At 38.5% G+C, this 15154-nt stretch overlaps 1 pseudogene; it reads left to right on the forward strand.

Moving 5' to 3' along the window:
* The first annotated feature begins 1753 nt into the window (after positions 1-1753).
* On the forward strand, positions 1754-1853 carry LOC113314542 (annotated as a pseudogene).
* The last annotated feature ends 13301 nt before the right edge of the window (positions 1854-15154 follow it).

Raw genomic sequence — 15154 nt, forward strand, 5'->3', positions numbered from 1 at the left:
ATCATCGTCAAAATCTAAACCAAAATGGGATAGACAACTCTCTAATGGGTCTTCAGACAAGATGTTTGGTAATGACTCCTGAACTAAGGATTCTATCATATTCACCTCTTTAACACATGTGTCATCTAGCTCATAAGGTAGCTTACTGACATTAAAAATGTTCATTTCGATAGTCATATTACCAAAGGATAAATTCATCACACCATTTCGACAGTTTATGATCGCATTAGACGTAGCTAAGAATGGGCGACCTAAAATCACAGGTATCTGGTTCTCTGGGTCAGGGACAGGTTGGGTATCTAGGACCACGAAATCCACTGGATAAATAAACTTGTCGACCTCAATAAGAACATCCTCGATAACACCTCGAGGAATTTTGACAGACCTATCAGCTAACTGCAGTGTTATCTGAGTAGGTTTCATTTCACCAAGTCCTAGCTGTAAGTACACATGGTACGGCAGTAAGTTCACACTGGCTCCTAAGTCAAGTAAAGCTTTTTCTACCCGGTGTTTACCTATTGTACAAGCAATGGTTGGGGAACCTGGGTCTTTGTACTTTGGAGTGGTAGTGTTCTGAATGATTGAACTTACATGACTAGCTAAAAAGGCTTTCTTATGGACGCTAAGTTTTCGCTTTCGCGTACACATATCCTTAAGGAACTTGGCATAAGCAGGAATTTGCCTAATTGCATCTAATAAAGGAAGGTTTATGGTAACTTGCTTAAAAACCTCCAATATGTCATTAAAGTTCGATTCCTTCTTTGTTGATGCTAATAGCTGGGGAAATGGGGCTCTAGGCACAGAATCAGACCTCTCAGGAACCGAATTGGCATCATCGGAAATTTTATCAGTCCCCTCAGTTAGTGGTCCTGGGATGAGATCCTGAGGGGTGAACTACAGTATGTTCACTATCGGGTATGGTTACCTGATTGTCTACTACTCTACCACTCCTAAGGGTTCTAATAGCATTCAATTGATTCGATGGTTTTGCACCTACTTCATGAACTCCTATAGGGTTGGGGGTAGTCTGACTAGGGAGCCTTCCGTTATCTCTCTCACTTAAGGTCTTAGATATTTGGCCGACTTGAAGTTCTAGCTTAGCAAGGCTCTGAGCACTAGTTTGAAAGTTATGCTTGGTTTCCTGTTGAAAACTGATTTGGCTCTGTGCTAACATATCCTGAGTTTTTGCTAACATCTTAATAGATTCCTCTAAGCTAGTCGTTTTGTTTTCTGGGCCTGATGAATTCTTAGTGTAACCAAAACCTGGGGGAGCATTAGAATTACTAAACTGACCTTGACTCTGGCCCTTAGACCATGAAAGGTTCGAATGGTTTCTCCAACCAGGATTATAGGTTTCTGAATATCGGTCAAACTTCTGACGGTTATCATACCTAGTGTTATTATAGAGAGCATTGGCTTGCTCTTCATTATTCTGGCCTTCCCAAAAAGGCTCCAATCTACCACTAGTGTGATTCACTTCTAAAGCTTCTAACCTTTTCGCTATAGCAACAATTTTGGCATCTGTTCAAAGCTTCCTTCAACCCTATTAACATTTCCTCTGCCTAGAAGAATTGTTTTCTGGGGTACCCTATTGCTTTCCCATTGTTGGGTCTTTTCGGCAATTTCATGCAAATATGTCATCGCATCATCAACTGTTTGGTTTTCAAACCCACCTGTACACATCGACTCTACTGTAGTTGTGGTGGGATAATCTAAACCCTCATAAAGGATCTGAACTAACCTAACCTTTTCTAAACCATGATGAGGACATTGGGATAATAAATCATTGAACCTTTCCAAATACCTATACAAAGATTCTCCCTCCTGTTGTGTAAACGTGCAGATTTGCGTCCTAATAGACGAGGTTTTGTGCCTAGGGAAAAACTTGTTCAAAAAGGCAGATGTAAGTTGTTCATATGTTTCAATTGATTCGGAAGCCAAACTATACAGCCACGACTTGGCTTTATCTTTTAAGGAAAAGGGGAATAACCTGAGTTTTAAAGCATCATCATCAAGGTTTCTAATTTTCAGGGTACTACAAATTTCCTCAAAATCCCTAACATGGAAATATGGGTTTTCATTTTCTTTCACTAAAAAGATTGGGAGAAACTGTAAGGTTCCAGGCTTAAGTTCATAATTTGCTTCAGTTTCAGGTAAGCTGATACACGAGGGACGAGTAGTACTAGTAGGATTCAACAAGGATTTCAAAGTTGCCATTTCTGGCGCTATTGGACTACCAGGGATTCTTTCCTCAAACGGACGTTCACAAACGAAATCTTCACGAGTCGGACTTTCTAAATTGAGGTAATCAAGACGATTAGAACTACTAGGTTTCTCTTTAACAAATCTACCTAGGGCGTCTCTTTTACGTTCAGGCATGCAACAGAATAAGGTAGGGAATTCTATGCAAACACAAAACAAGGCTGACTCAACCAAATCAAACCTAAATTTCTAGCAAACAAAAAACATGACGGCTCCACTTAGATTGTTTCTAGATCAGCTTATATTCTTTCGAAAAGGAACTCGTTACAATCTGAGTAAACCCCTATGGAATCAATCCGAGTCAAAGTAAGTTGAATCGAGGCGAGGGAAGCTTAGTGGAGATTTTATACCCAAGGCCTCACCGGTGACAAGGCGGCGCAGTCACGCATTCAACTCACAGAAACCTTCAAGAACTTCGAAGTATGCTCAAAAGAGTAACCAATATTCTTCTAATGACTTTCCTATTAAGCTCGTTACCCTATATGTCTCGTTCTAGTCAAAATTTTATGCTTAGGTTCGCGTTTGGTTTCGTTTTCCTACGGCGGGCAAGAAGAGAATGGTGATGAAATCCGAACCCTTATCTTGTATGTCCAGTCCTTGCCCTTTACTAGGAAATTAAAGCAGTCGTTTTCAAGTCCTCAACATCTATGCAAACGAAGGAATACAGTAAACCCGCTGACAGGGGATTCGCGGGTGTTTCGAAAAACTTACCTCCCATACCAGACGGGCGAAGAACCGTTGAAGTCGACTCGGGCCACGACTCCTATGTCATGTACGAACCCGAGAGGCCGAGGCGATATCGTAATCATCGTCCTTCTATGCACACAGTTTATATTTAAACCAACCCTTCCTTAGGGTTTTAAAAAAAATAATAATGTCCAAAGTCCAATGTCCAAGTGTCCAAAAAAGAAAAGAAAAATTACAAAAATAACAAACCCTAATAAAAAAAATTAAAAATAAAATAAAATATCTAAAAAGAAATTGTCTTCTTCTCCGTTCTTTTCGCTTTAAGCTTTCGCTCCAAGTCTTTATGCTTTAAGTTCCAGTCTTTACGAAATCACCAAACTCCTTGGCTCAATTCGCTTTATGATCTAAAACCTGTAGACGAAAGATAAATACCCAAAAACGTAAAAAAGAACAAAAATAATAAAAACCCTAAAAAATGAAATAAAATAAAATAAAATAAAATAAAATAAAACGAAGTCTAAAAACCCTAAAAGAAAATCCGCGTCAGCGGCGCCAAAAATTGATGTGATTGTAGATAGTGATAGAAGTGGTTCGATTCTCAGACTTGCGAAGGATAAAATATAGACTTAAATTCTAAAACAAAAATAGAAAACAAAAACAAAGATGATGTTGTTATGAATATTAAAAGAACATTGAGGCTAAGATTCCACTATTTTCCAAGTTCAAAGTGATTTAAATCCAATATTTATATTTATTCAATTTTTTCGTTTTATTTGATTCTAAGATGTTCCAACAAGTAGATTTTTAAAATAACAAGTGTAAATCAGAAGCATGGGATATCAAAAACCTAAGTCCAAGCATATACCATCAATGGAAATCACAATTGTTGAATAAAAATCATTAAAACAATTCTCAAACAAGGAAAATAATCATATAAATAACTGTAATAAATAAGATAAATAGAAAATACCACTCTTTATTGGAAAAATAGCTTCCTCTATCGCCTCATCAATGGCGTTTATCTCCTCATATCAAAATAAGGTTCAACATATTTTTCTATTGCTCAAAAGGTGTTTTCAAAGGTGAAGAGACTCAAAGGGAGTAAAACAGTTCAATCGCAACGTTTATATGTGTTGCAGATCGACTGTTACAAGAGAAACAGAAGGAATAAGACTGATACAACAACGATAGAAGCGAAGTGCTGTAGAACAACGACAGTGTTCTGCGACAGTTGGGCGTGGGTTGATGTTCTTCGTGTTCTTCAGCAGCGCCAGCAGAACAGCTTTCCTGCAACTCGTGATTTTTGCTCTCTGTTCTCTTCTAAACCTCTCCTCAAGTTTTCTGCCCCTCTCTGTGACTTGAACCAACCTTTTTATATCCAACATGAACCCTAATACTCGATTTAATTCTCTCTTTACTTCGACAGAAAGTCTCGGACTTCTCCACTTTCCAAACTCTTCTCTACGCGTTTCTGAGCTTTCCCGATTGTATCAAACTCTTCCTTAGATAGATATGTATCTTTGGAAAGATTTTTAGGTCTTTAGTCTCTCTAGAACTTCTAAAAATAATCTCAATAGGGTCTCGTGTATAACTCCATCTTTGTTTTGCTCCAAATCGATTTCTAGCCCAATTCAATCCATTCCAGCGCCCATACCAAGCATGTTATGCTTAATCACGTCCAGCCCAACAAATTCCAGCGATTGAATCTCTCTAAAACAGCCGAGAAATTCGAACCAAGTTTCGCTCGTTGCTGCCATTTTTCCCCGCCAATTTCAGTTTTTGAACGTGAAGGGGAAAGGTTACCCCTTATCCAGTTGTCGCCCCTTATCCACTTCTGGAGTCCGTATAACACTTGTCCCTTGGGTGCGTTTAGTAATTTTTCTGGGATGTTTTCAACACTTTTCTCGGGGTTCCTCCGGGGTATTTCTGGGATGTCACTGGTACGTCTGCTATGGAGGTTCAAATGCCACGTTTTGAGCCAATTTCGCCGCAAAAGCTTATTTCTCCAAAAACACCTACAAAGAGATAAAATACCAAAATAAATACAAGAATGAGAACTATCAAGATATAGAATCGAGACAAATTAGACACAAAAATGTGTCTATCAGCCACCATAACCAAATGAGTTCAGATGTGGTGTGATCAAGTTCTCTATACTCTGCTTCAGCACTTGAACCAGAAACCACACTTTGTTTCTTACTTCTCCATGAAATCAACGAGTCTCCCAAGAACACACAATAGCCTGTAATAGATTTTCTATCCTTAATATCCCCAGCCCAATCGGAATCTGAGTAAGCTTGAAGAGTGAGATCATACTTTGATGAGAAACACATACCTTGATGAAGAGATCCATTGATATATCTTAGAATTCTGAGAACAGCTGCATAATGAGTAGACCTTGGAGCAGACATAAACTGACTGACTATGTGAACTACATGACTTATGTCTGGTCTCGTAATGGTCAAGTAATTTAGACTCCTTACTAGTTGACGATACAATGTTGGATTAGACAATAGAGTCCCATCTGTAGGACTGTATTTTACATTCAATTCAAGAAGTGTGTCAGTTACCTTATTGTCAGATAGCCCTGCACGCTGTAGAATCTCAGATGCATATTTGACTTGTGATATGAAATAACCATTGGGTGACATGCCAACTTCAATGCCAAGAAAGTAACTTAAAGATCCAAAATCTTTCATCTTAAAACAATCACTGAGATATGATTTGAGTTCAGTAATACCTTGTAGATCACTGCTAGTAATAACCATGTCGTCAACATACAAGAGAAGAATGACAATTCCTTTTTCTGACGATCTGACAAACATAGCTGAATCACAGAAGCTTTGTATAAAGCCATACTGGAGAATTACATTGCTAAACTTCTCAAACCAAGCACGAGGTTCTTGTTTGAGTCCATATAATGCCCGTCGAAGCTTACATACTTGATTAGGTTCATCAGGCAAACCAGGAAGAGGTTGCATGTAAACCTCTTCTTGTAACTCACCATGAAGAAACACGTTTTTCACGTCCATTTGATGAAGCCCCCATTTTCGTGCTGCAGCAACAACAAGTAATGTACGAACTGTAATGATTATAAGATTTTCGTGGTTGTAGTAATGAGGTTCAAACTCTCGGACATGTGAAGGATAATTTTTTAGAAAATAAATATATATACAAATATTGACAAATTGGTAGAGAGGTACTGGGACTAATGATTCGGCCAATCTTCATAACATAAGGCTTAATGATTTATTCTCAACAATAATAGCTCAAAACATAGGACTCTTATTTTTCCAAAGTCGATTCTCAAAACATTGGTTGTAAATGTTAAGCATGGAACATCAAATCACCTAAGCTAAGCATGACCCATCTAATCAAATAACACCCAATTTAATCAAATCATATTTCAATTAATTTTTAATGCAAAAGTCTTAAAAAGAATTAATAAAATTACCCATTTATGAAGCTCGGCCTCCTCCGTCGCCCCAGTGTTGGGGTTTAACTCATCATAGTAAAAATGCTCTCAAAATATTTCATTGATGCTCAAAAGTGTTTTACAATGAAGAGAAATACAAGAAATTGATGTAAAACAGAACTCTGCGACCAACAGAAGGCGTCCAGAATCAACGACAGAACTGAGGTGCTGTTGTCGTTGAAGAACTACGACCATCAACCGACAGTCGATTTCACTGTTGAAGAACGACTGCTTCTGCGAGTCCGTTCTTCGTGTTCTTCAGGCGTGTTAATGGCAGCAGCAGCAGCAGGTAACTTCTCTGCAACTCCTCCTGCGCCTCTCTGCTCGCCTCCAAACCTCCCCAAACTCTCGACCGCCTTCTACTCGACCCAAGGGGTCCTGTTATACCCTCCAGAAGCCTTTAATCCCTCTCATTAACTCGTATAAAATCTTCATAACTCGGAATATTTTATTTTATTTTCTTGAGCAAAAGTTTCCTGAATTAGATTCTTCACGCGTTAGATATCCCCCAGTACGTTCCAAATCATCTAGTCATCACCCAATATGTTTCTCTAACCCTCAAACATCATCAGAACACACATTGATCCTCCCAGAACTCACGATTATCCCTTTCCTGCACGTGCAGCTCTGTTTTCTGCCCGTGACTTCCCTAGCTAATCCTAGCCAAATTCGATCGACCAGAGCGCAACCAATAGATTTATACATGTCCCAGGAACAATCCCACCAAGTTTCAGCCATTGAATCTCTTTGTAGATCGTTCAAAAATTGAAACAAAAATCTGCCAGAACCTGTTCTTGGTTTCCCGCCATTTCTCAAAATTTGAATTTTTTGAGAACAAAATGTCCTCTCCCTAATCCTGTACGGGTGTCCCTTTAGCAATTTGGGCTGAAATAGTAATTCTTGGGTTGAAATAGTAATTTTTCTGGTTTCCTCCGGGACATTTCTGGGACGTTTCCGGTACATTTCTGGGGCGCCTCCAGGACATTTCTCCGGGGTGTAAATCATCACTTTTTGAGCAACTCTTTCCATACAATGGTATTTTCTCCAAAAACACCTAAACAAATATAAAAATACAATATTAGTACAAAAATAGAGTTCCAACAATACAGGCATTGAGGACAAATTAGACACAAAAATGTGTCTATTAAATACCCCCAAACTTATTATTTGCTAGTCCTCGAGCAAATTTATTCTTGAAAAGTGACCGAGTTAATCTCGGGTGGGTTTATCAGAGGTGTACCCACAAAAACCAATACTCCAGACCCTAGCAATCTACGAAAAATCTTGGAAAGCACTAAAGAACCTCCTTGGTTGGCATACAATTATTGAATCTAATAGGAAGAACCCTGATGCGAAATTCCAATTGTTGTACACGAGTTTGCACTCAAGCATACTAAAATTCATATAAGTGACAGAGCTCTACTAAGATAGTTTCACGATGGACATCATACTCGGAGTCAGACTAATCACATGAAAAGATTTAGAAGATGGAAAAAGAAAAATGTAGATGGTTGAAAAGCGAACGGTGTTTCCCATATCTGTCTGAAAGCCTCTGCCAAGATGAACCTAACCTAAATGACTGAGATACCGGTCTGACTAATATTAACACACTGGCATATACAAGGGAACCAGTGGTCAATAACTTAACTCTAGGTCAACACAACTTGCATATACAAGGGAACCAGCAGTTGACTACACATAACAATAACCATTTTTTTTTAACTTAACGGCATGAATAGATCTTTTTGATCCAAGCGCATGCTTCTTGTCAGCAGATTACACGATAGTTCCCACGGGTCCTGCATTCCACGCTTGCTTAGGCGACGGAAACAGGGAGAACACACGCATATTGCTATCCAAGTGTTAATACTTATTCCGATTGGTCTAACTGGTCCGGTCTTTTTTTTTTTTTTTTTTGGGTAACTCAGTCACTCTATTTCACCCTAGCAAAGGTAACAACTTGAATCGTGTGCCCCACCAAATCACTTGAAACAAAAGAAAACTCAAAATAGAAAGTGAAAAGGACTCGACAAGATATGGCGAAACTATCATGTTATTTCTAACACCTGAGCTTTGTGCTTTTATGAATAGACTCTATAGATGTTTCCATCTAGTCAGATTGGTTCCTCAACTCCTAAAACAAAAATGTTTCCATCCACTTAGATTGGTTAGTGTTATCCTTAATAGGCGTAAATTTCTAGGCTCTGGAGTTTATTTATTATGCAACTAAAAAGTTTCTCCCATACCCCCAAACTTAAATCTAACATTGTCCTCAATGTTCTAAAGATGAAACTAAAAGCATGAACAAGGAGAAACTGTTACCACTTGAAGCAAAAGAGATAAGGAAGGATATTACCGTGTCGCAAGAATATTGGGTTACCTCCCAAGAAGTGCTAAGTTTAAAGTCTTCAGCCAGACGTAGGAAAGGTTTAGTCAACTCGAACCATATAACAATAGCCGGAATAACTGTGGGTCTTTAAAACCAAAAAGAGCTGACAAAAGGAAACTGCAATGAACCAAGAAAATGAACAAGACTAACGTGCCCTTACCTAGTTTCTGGATAACTATCGCTAATTGCGGTTCAGGTTCAGGTTCTATGAAGGGGTCTAAATAGATAATTTTCCTCGGATGCATTTCCTCATAGGTAGGATCCAAATTATTAGGTCCTAGAGTCTGGAAAAACTCAGATAAGAACCTGGAGTCACAAAATAACCTAAATAATTTAGGATCCTCTAAGTCAATTAGGTATGACTTACAAAGTTGACCACAGTCAGAGCAGTGGTCATTCTGAAGCAAATGTGTCGATTCTAATTTCCTAAAGTACTTAAGGCTTAGTCTCAGAACTTAATAAGTGACACATTTGAAATCTATACGTTCCCACAATTGGAAGAAAACTATTTGGTGGGAAAACAAAGTCAATCTGGGTATCATAGCCTGGGCAAACCACATCAACCAGAGGATGGGTTTCTAACGACTGAACCTTTTTCAAGACATCATTAGGTTCGGGAAAACGAGTATGAAGGTAATCTTGTAAAATTGTCGAGGCAGAGATATCAAGTCCTAAGTGAAGGGACTTTCTGAGAGTTAAAGGTAAGGCACTATGAAGGTGATAATCACCCCCAAACTTAGAGTTTTTAGTGTCTCTAGATAGACTAGTTACAATCTCCCTAATTTCTGGATCATTAGATTCTTGAAAATGGTCAATTGATTCTTCTAATTTATTATCAGGTAGTGCATCTTTACTCATCTCTACGAGTCTATGTTCTTCATTCAAGATTATTGTTTCTAAGTCGGTAGACTCTAAAACAGCATTTTCAGAATAAACCCGCTCCTCTAAACCACTATCGGCTTCGTAATCAAAAGGAAATACTACATCGTCTAAAACGGTGGTATTCCTAATCAAATCCTCGTCCTCTTGAATAGGTGAATAATCATAAAAATTATTTGGATTTGAAGTAGAAATAATATAATCACTATAAAGCTCAATTGGATTATTAGATTCCTGATCACTATGCCTACATATTTCAGATTCTTCATCACTACTATCCTCATCATCATAATAGTACGAAGATGATTGAAACTTATCTAAAGTAGTGTCTTTTATTCTAACCTCGTCCTCTAGATTGGGCAAATATTCACTATTGATATCAAGGGTAGAATTGGAAACACTATATTGGAAATTAAGACTATCTTGAGCAGTTCTGTTCTGGGCCTCGAATAAAAGCTTTTGAATCGACTCACATGACTTCCTTATGGTATCGTGTATAGAAGGTTCACTCATGGGTGCATTTTGTTTATTCATTTCTAACACAAACCTATTTGTATTCTCAGTTAATTGTTTGAGAGACTCTTCTAGAGGAAGAGCAGGTTCAGAAGGATCATAATACAGACTAGTTTTCAATAGTTTGATTGTATCCTCTAGAGACGAAGAACTAGTACTATAATCTTCTTGCTCGTAAGACTGATGCATGTGTGGATAGTAATTGGGCTCACCATGGTATGACCCATATCCTTCCAAAGGATGGCGTTCCCAACCACTATTCCCAACATGGTCATAAAAAGGATGATGTCCATATTCAAATTCAGGTCGATACTCATTGTATTGGCTTCTATCATACCAGTTCGACATTCTTAATTGCAAGGGAATTCTACACAACCACAAACAAGGCCGACTCGACTCCACCAAAACAAACCTAAAGATTTCTAGCAAACAAAAAGCATGATGGCTCCACTTAGATTGTTTCTAGACCAGCTTCTATCTTTCGAAAGGGAATTCGTTGCAATTTGAGCACACCCCTCTGGAATCAATCCGAGCTAATGTAAGTTGAATCGAGGCGAGGGAAGCTCAGTGGAGCTTTGATACCCAAGGCCTCACCGCTATCACAAGGCGGCGCAGTCACGCATTCAACTCACAGAAACCATCATGAACTTTGAAGTGTGCTTAAAGAGCAACCAATATTTTTCGAACGAGTTTCCTATTAAGATCGTTACCCTATCTGTCTCGTTATATTCCAAATTTTAAGCTTGGGTTCGCGTTAGGTTTCGTTTTCCTAAGGCGGGCAAGAAGGGAGCGGTGATGAAATCCGAACCCTTATCTTGTTTAGGCCAGGCCTTGCCCTTTACTAGGAAAATAAAGACAGTCTGGTTCGTCCTCAAACAATTATCACCTTAAGGCAGACAGTAACCCGCTTGCAGGAGATTCGCGGGTGTTTCGATTGGACTTACCTCCCGTACCAGACGGGGGATGAACCGTTGTCGTCGATTCGGGCCACGACTCCTATGCCGTGTGCGAACCCGAGGGGCCGAGACGATATAGTAATCGTCGTCCTTCCCTGCACACAGTTTATATAATAAATTTTTTTTTTAATAATAATACCCTTCCGTAGGGTTAAAAAAAAAAATTAAAGTCCAATTGTTTAAAGTCCAAAGTCCAAAATAAAAAAAAAAAAAAAAAATTATAGTTTTCCTCACAAACTCTAAAAAAAAAATTAAAAATTAAAAATTAAATCCTAAAATTGTCCTTTTTTCTTCTCTTTTCGCTTTTCGCTTTAAGCTTTTTCCTATCCAAGTCCTTAGTGCTCCACTTGGAACCTGTAATCCAAAGACAAAAAGACAAAGTAAAAAGGAACAAATAATATAAAAAATAAACCTAAAAATTCTACCTAAGCACAAATACGCGTCGGCGGCGCCAAAATGATTATAAGATTTTCGTGGTTGTAGTAATGAGGTTCAAACTCTCGGACTTGTGAAGGATAATTTTTTAGAAAATAAATATATATACAAATATTGACAAATTGGTAGAGAGGTACTGGGACTAATGATTCGGCCAATCTTCATAACATAAGGCTTAATGATTTATTCTCAACAATAATAGCTCAAAACATATATGGACTCTTATTTTGCCAAAGTCGATTCTCAAAACATTGGTTGTAAATGTTAAGCATGGAACATCAAATCACCTAAGCTAAGCATGACCCATCTAATCAAATAACACCTAATTTAATCAAATCATATTTCAATTAATTTTTAATGCAAAAGTCTTAAAAAGAATTAATAAAATTACCCATTTATGAAGCTCGGCCTCCTCCGTCGCCCCAGTGTTGGGGTTTAACTCATCATAGTAAAAATGCTCTCAAAATATTTCATTGATGCTCAAAAGTGTTTTACAATGAAGAGAAATACAAGAAATTGATGTAAAACAGAACTCTGCGACCCACAGAAGGCGTCCAGAATCAACGACAGAACTGAGGTGCTGTTGTCGTTGAAGAACTACTACCCACAACCGACAGTCGATTTCACTGTTGAAGAACGACTGCTTCTGCGAGTCCGTTCTTCGTGTTCTTCAGGCGTGTTAATGGCAGCAGCAGCAGCAGGTAACTTCTCTGCAACTCCTCCTGCGCCTCTCTGCTCGCCTCCAAACCTCCCCAAACTCTCGACCGCCTTCTACTCGACCCAAGGGGTCCTTTTATACCCTCCAGAAGCCTTTAATCCCTCTCATTAACTCGTATAAAATCTTCATAACTCGGAATATTTTATTTTATTTTCTTGAGCAAAAGTTTCCTGAATTAGATTCTTCACGCGTTAGATATCCCCCAGTACGTTCCAAATCATCTAGTCATCACCCAAGATGTTTCTCGAACCCTCAAACATCATCAGAACACACATTGATCCTCCCAGAACTCACGATTATCCCTTTCCTGCACGTGCAGCTCTGTTTTCTACCCGTGACTTCCCTAGCTAATCGTAGCCAAATTCGATCGACCAGAGCGCAACCAATAGATTTATACATGTCCCAGGAACAATCCCACCAAGTTTCAGCCATTGAATCTCTTTGTAGATCGTTCAAAAATTGAAACAAAAATCTGCCAGAACCTGTTCTTGGTTTCCCGCCATTTCTCAAAATTTGAATTTTTTGAGAACAAAATGTCCTCCCCCTAATCCTGTACGGGTGTCCCTTTAGCAATTTGGGCTGAAATAGTAATTCTTGGGTTGAAATAGTAATTTTTCTGGTTTCCTCCGGGACATTTCTGGGACGTTTCCGGTACATTTCTGGGGCGCCTCCAGGACATTTCTCCGGGGTGTAAATCATCACTTTTTGAGCAACTCTTTCCATACAAGGGTATTTTCTCCAAAAACACCTAAACAAATATAAAAACACAATATTAGTACAAAAATAGAGTTCCAACAATACAGGCATTGAGGACAAATTAGACACAAAAATGTGTCTATCATGTAACCATTCTGGCCACTGGTGCAAATGTTTCTTCATAGTCAACACCATACTCTTGTGTATAACCTTTTGCAACAACTCGTGATTTACATCGTTCAAACTCACCATCTGACTTGGTCTTAACTTTATAGACCCATCTGCTTCCAACAAATGATTTTCCAGGAGGAAGGTCCACCATTTTCCACGTGCCTGCCTCTGCATGTTAATTCATCATCCATTGAATCTTGCCATTCTGGAATGGCTGCAGCTTCTCTGTATGTTTTTGGTTCATAAAATGACAAAATAGAAGACAAGGAACAATGATAGTCTGCATACTTAGATGGTGGTCTTCGATTGCGAGGTGGCAAAGAATTTTCTTTAGAATCAGGATCTCGTTCCTGAGTTGCCCTGTTAGGTTAAGTCGTAGAGTGGTCTTGGTCATCCGTATTTGGTGGATCAAAAACTAGAGGACATGGACTTTCAGGAGTAGATATAGGAAAAGTGCTAGGATTGGATTCACTAGGAAATGGATCAGAATAAGTGAAAGACTCAAAAGATGATGATTTGTTGCTTGGAAGTGACCAGAATGGAACTTTCTCCCAGAATGTGACATGACGAGAGACACGAAGCTTTCTATTAACTGGATCATAACAACGATACCCTTTTTGTTCAATACCATAACCAAGGAAGACACAAAAGACATTCTTTTGACCAAGTTTATGACGTTCACGTTCTGGAAGGAGTACAAAACAAGTTGAGCCAAAGACTCGAAGCTCAGAATAGTTTGGTTTCTTACCATAGAGACGCTCATAAGGTGACATTCCTCCTATGACAGTTGTTGGGACTCTATTGATGATGTAGACTGCAGAAAGGACTGATTCTCCCCAGAAATTTGAAGGAACTGACCCAGAAATTAACTAAGTTCTAGTTGTCTCTATAATATGACGGTGTTTACGTTCTGCAACTCCATTTTGTTCTGGAGTTTCAGTACATGACAGTTGAAGAATGATGCCTTGGGTTTTAAGAAATTCTTTGAATGGATTGGAAATATATTCCCCTCCTTGATCAGCACGAAAAACTTTGATCACTTTACCAAACTGAGTTTTTATCATGGTTAAGAAATCAACATATAACTTAAGAAAATCTGCTCTAGAGCTGATAGATATACCCATGTATAACGCGAATAATCATCAATAAAAATGACATAATACAAAGCACCTCCCTTTGACATAATTGGAGATTTACCCCAGACATTAGAATGTATAAGAGCAAAAGGTTCAGTTGAGACAGAAGTGCTAAGATTAAAAGAAAGAGCTGGTTGTTTTTCCAGCTTACAAGAGATGCAATTTGGTTCTTTATATAACCGAGTATCTCCTAGTAAACCCTTATTGATCATATATGAAAGACGAGAAAAGGAAACATGACCTAACCTAGAATGTCAAGACATGAAGGGAGATATTGACACATGTGCAGTGGGAGTAGCAGCTACGACATGAATTTTAGATTCCGCTGAGAGAGCAAGAGATTGAAGGAGATACAACCGACCAACTCTACGGACTATCCAAACTAGCTTCCCAGTTTTGAGATCCTGTATAGCACAACAAAAAGGAAAACAATATGTGTTATAACCTTGATCACACAGTTGACCAACTGAAATAAGATTCATTGTAATATTTGGAACAAGAAGCACATCTGGTACATAAAAGTTATTTGAATTGTTGACCAAGCCTATATTACTTGCAGTTACTGTTGATCCATCAACAATATGAATCTTAGGGGTGATGACAGGATGAAGACTTTCAAAAAGATTTTGATTAAAAGTCATATGGTTTGATGCTCCTGAGTCGAGAAACCATTATGTTGAATAAATACCCGAGGAGATAGAAGGAAGATGCAGCTGTAGGGTTGTTACCAATTGAGAGTGCTTGTTTAATCATCTCTTGACTATCATCAAGGTTTGGTGCTGAACCACCACCAGGTAAAACTAATGCAGATGAGGTTGTCGATGTTTCATATGAAAC

This window comes from Papaver somniferum, chromosome 9 (assembly GCF_003573695.1).
Source record: "Papaver somniferum cultivar HN1 chromosome 9, ASM357369v1, whole genome shotgun sequence".
In the NCBI taxonomy this organism is placed as follows: domain Eukaryota; kingdom Viridiplantae; phylum Streptophyta; class Magnoliopsida; order Ranunculales; family Papaveraceae; genus Papaver; species Papaver somniferum.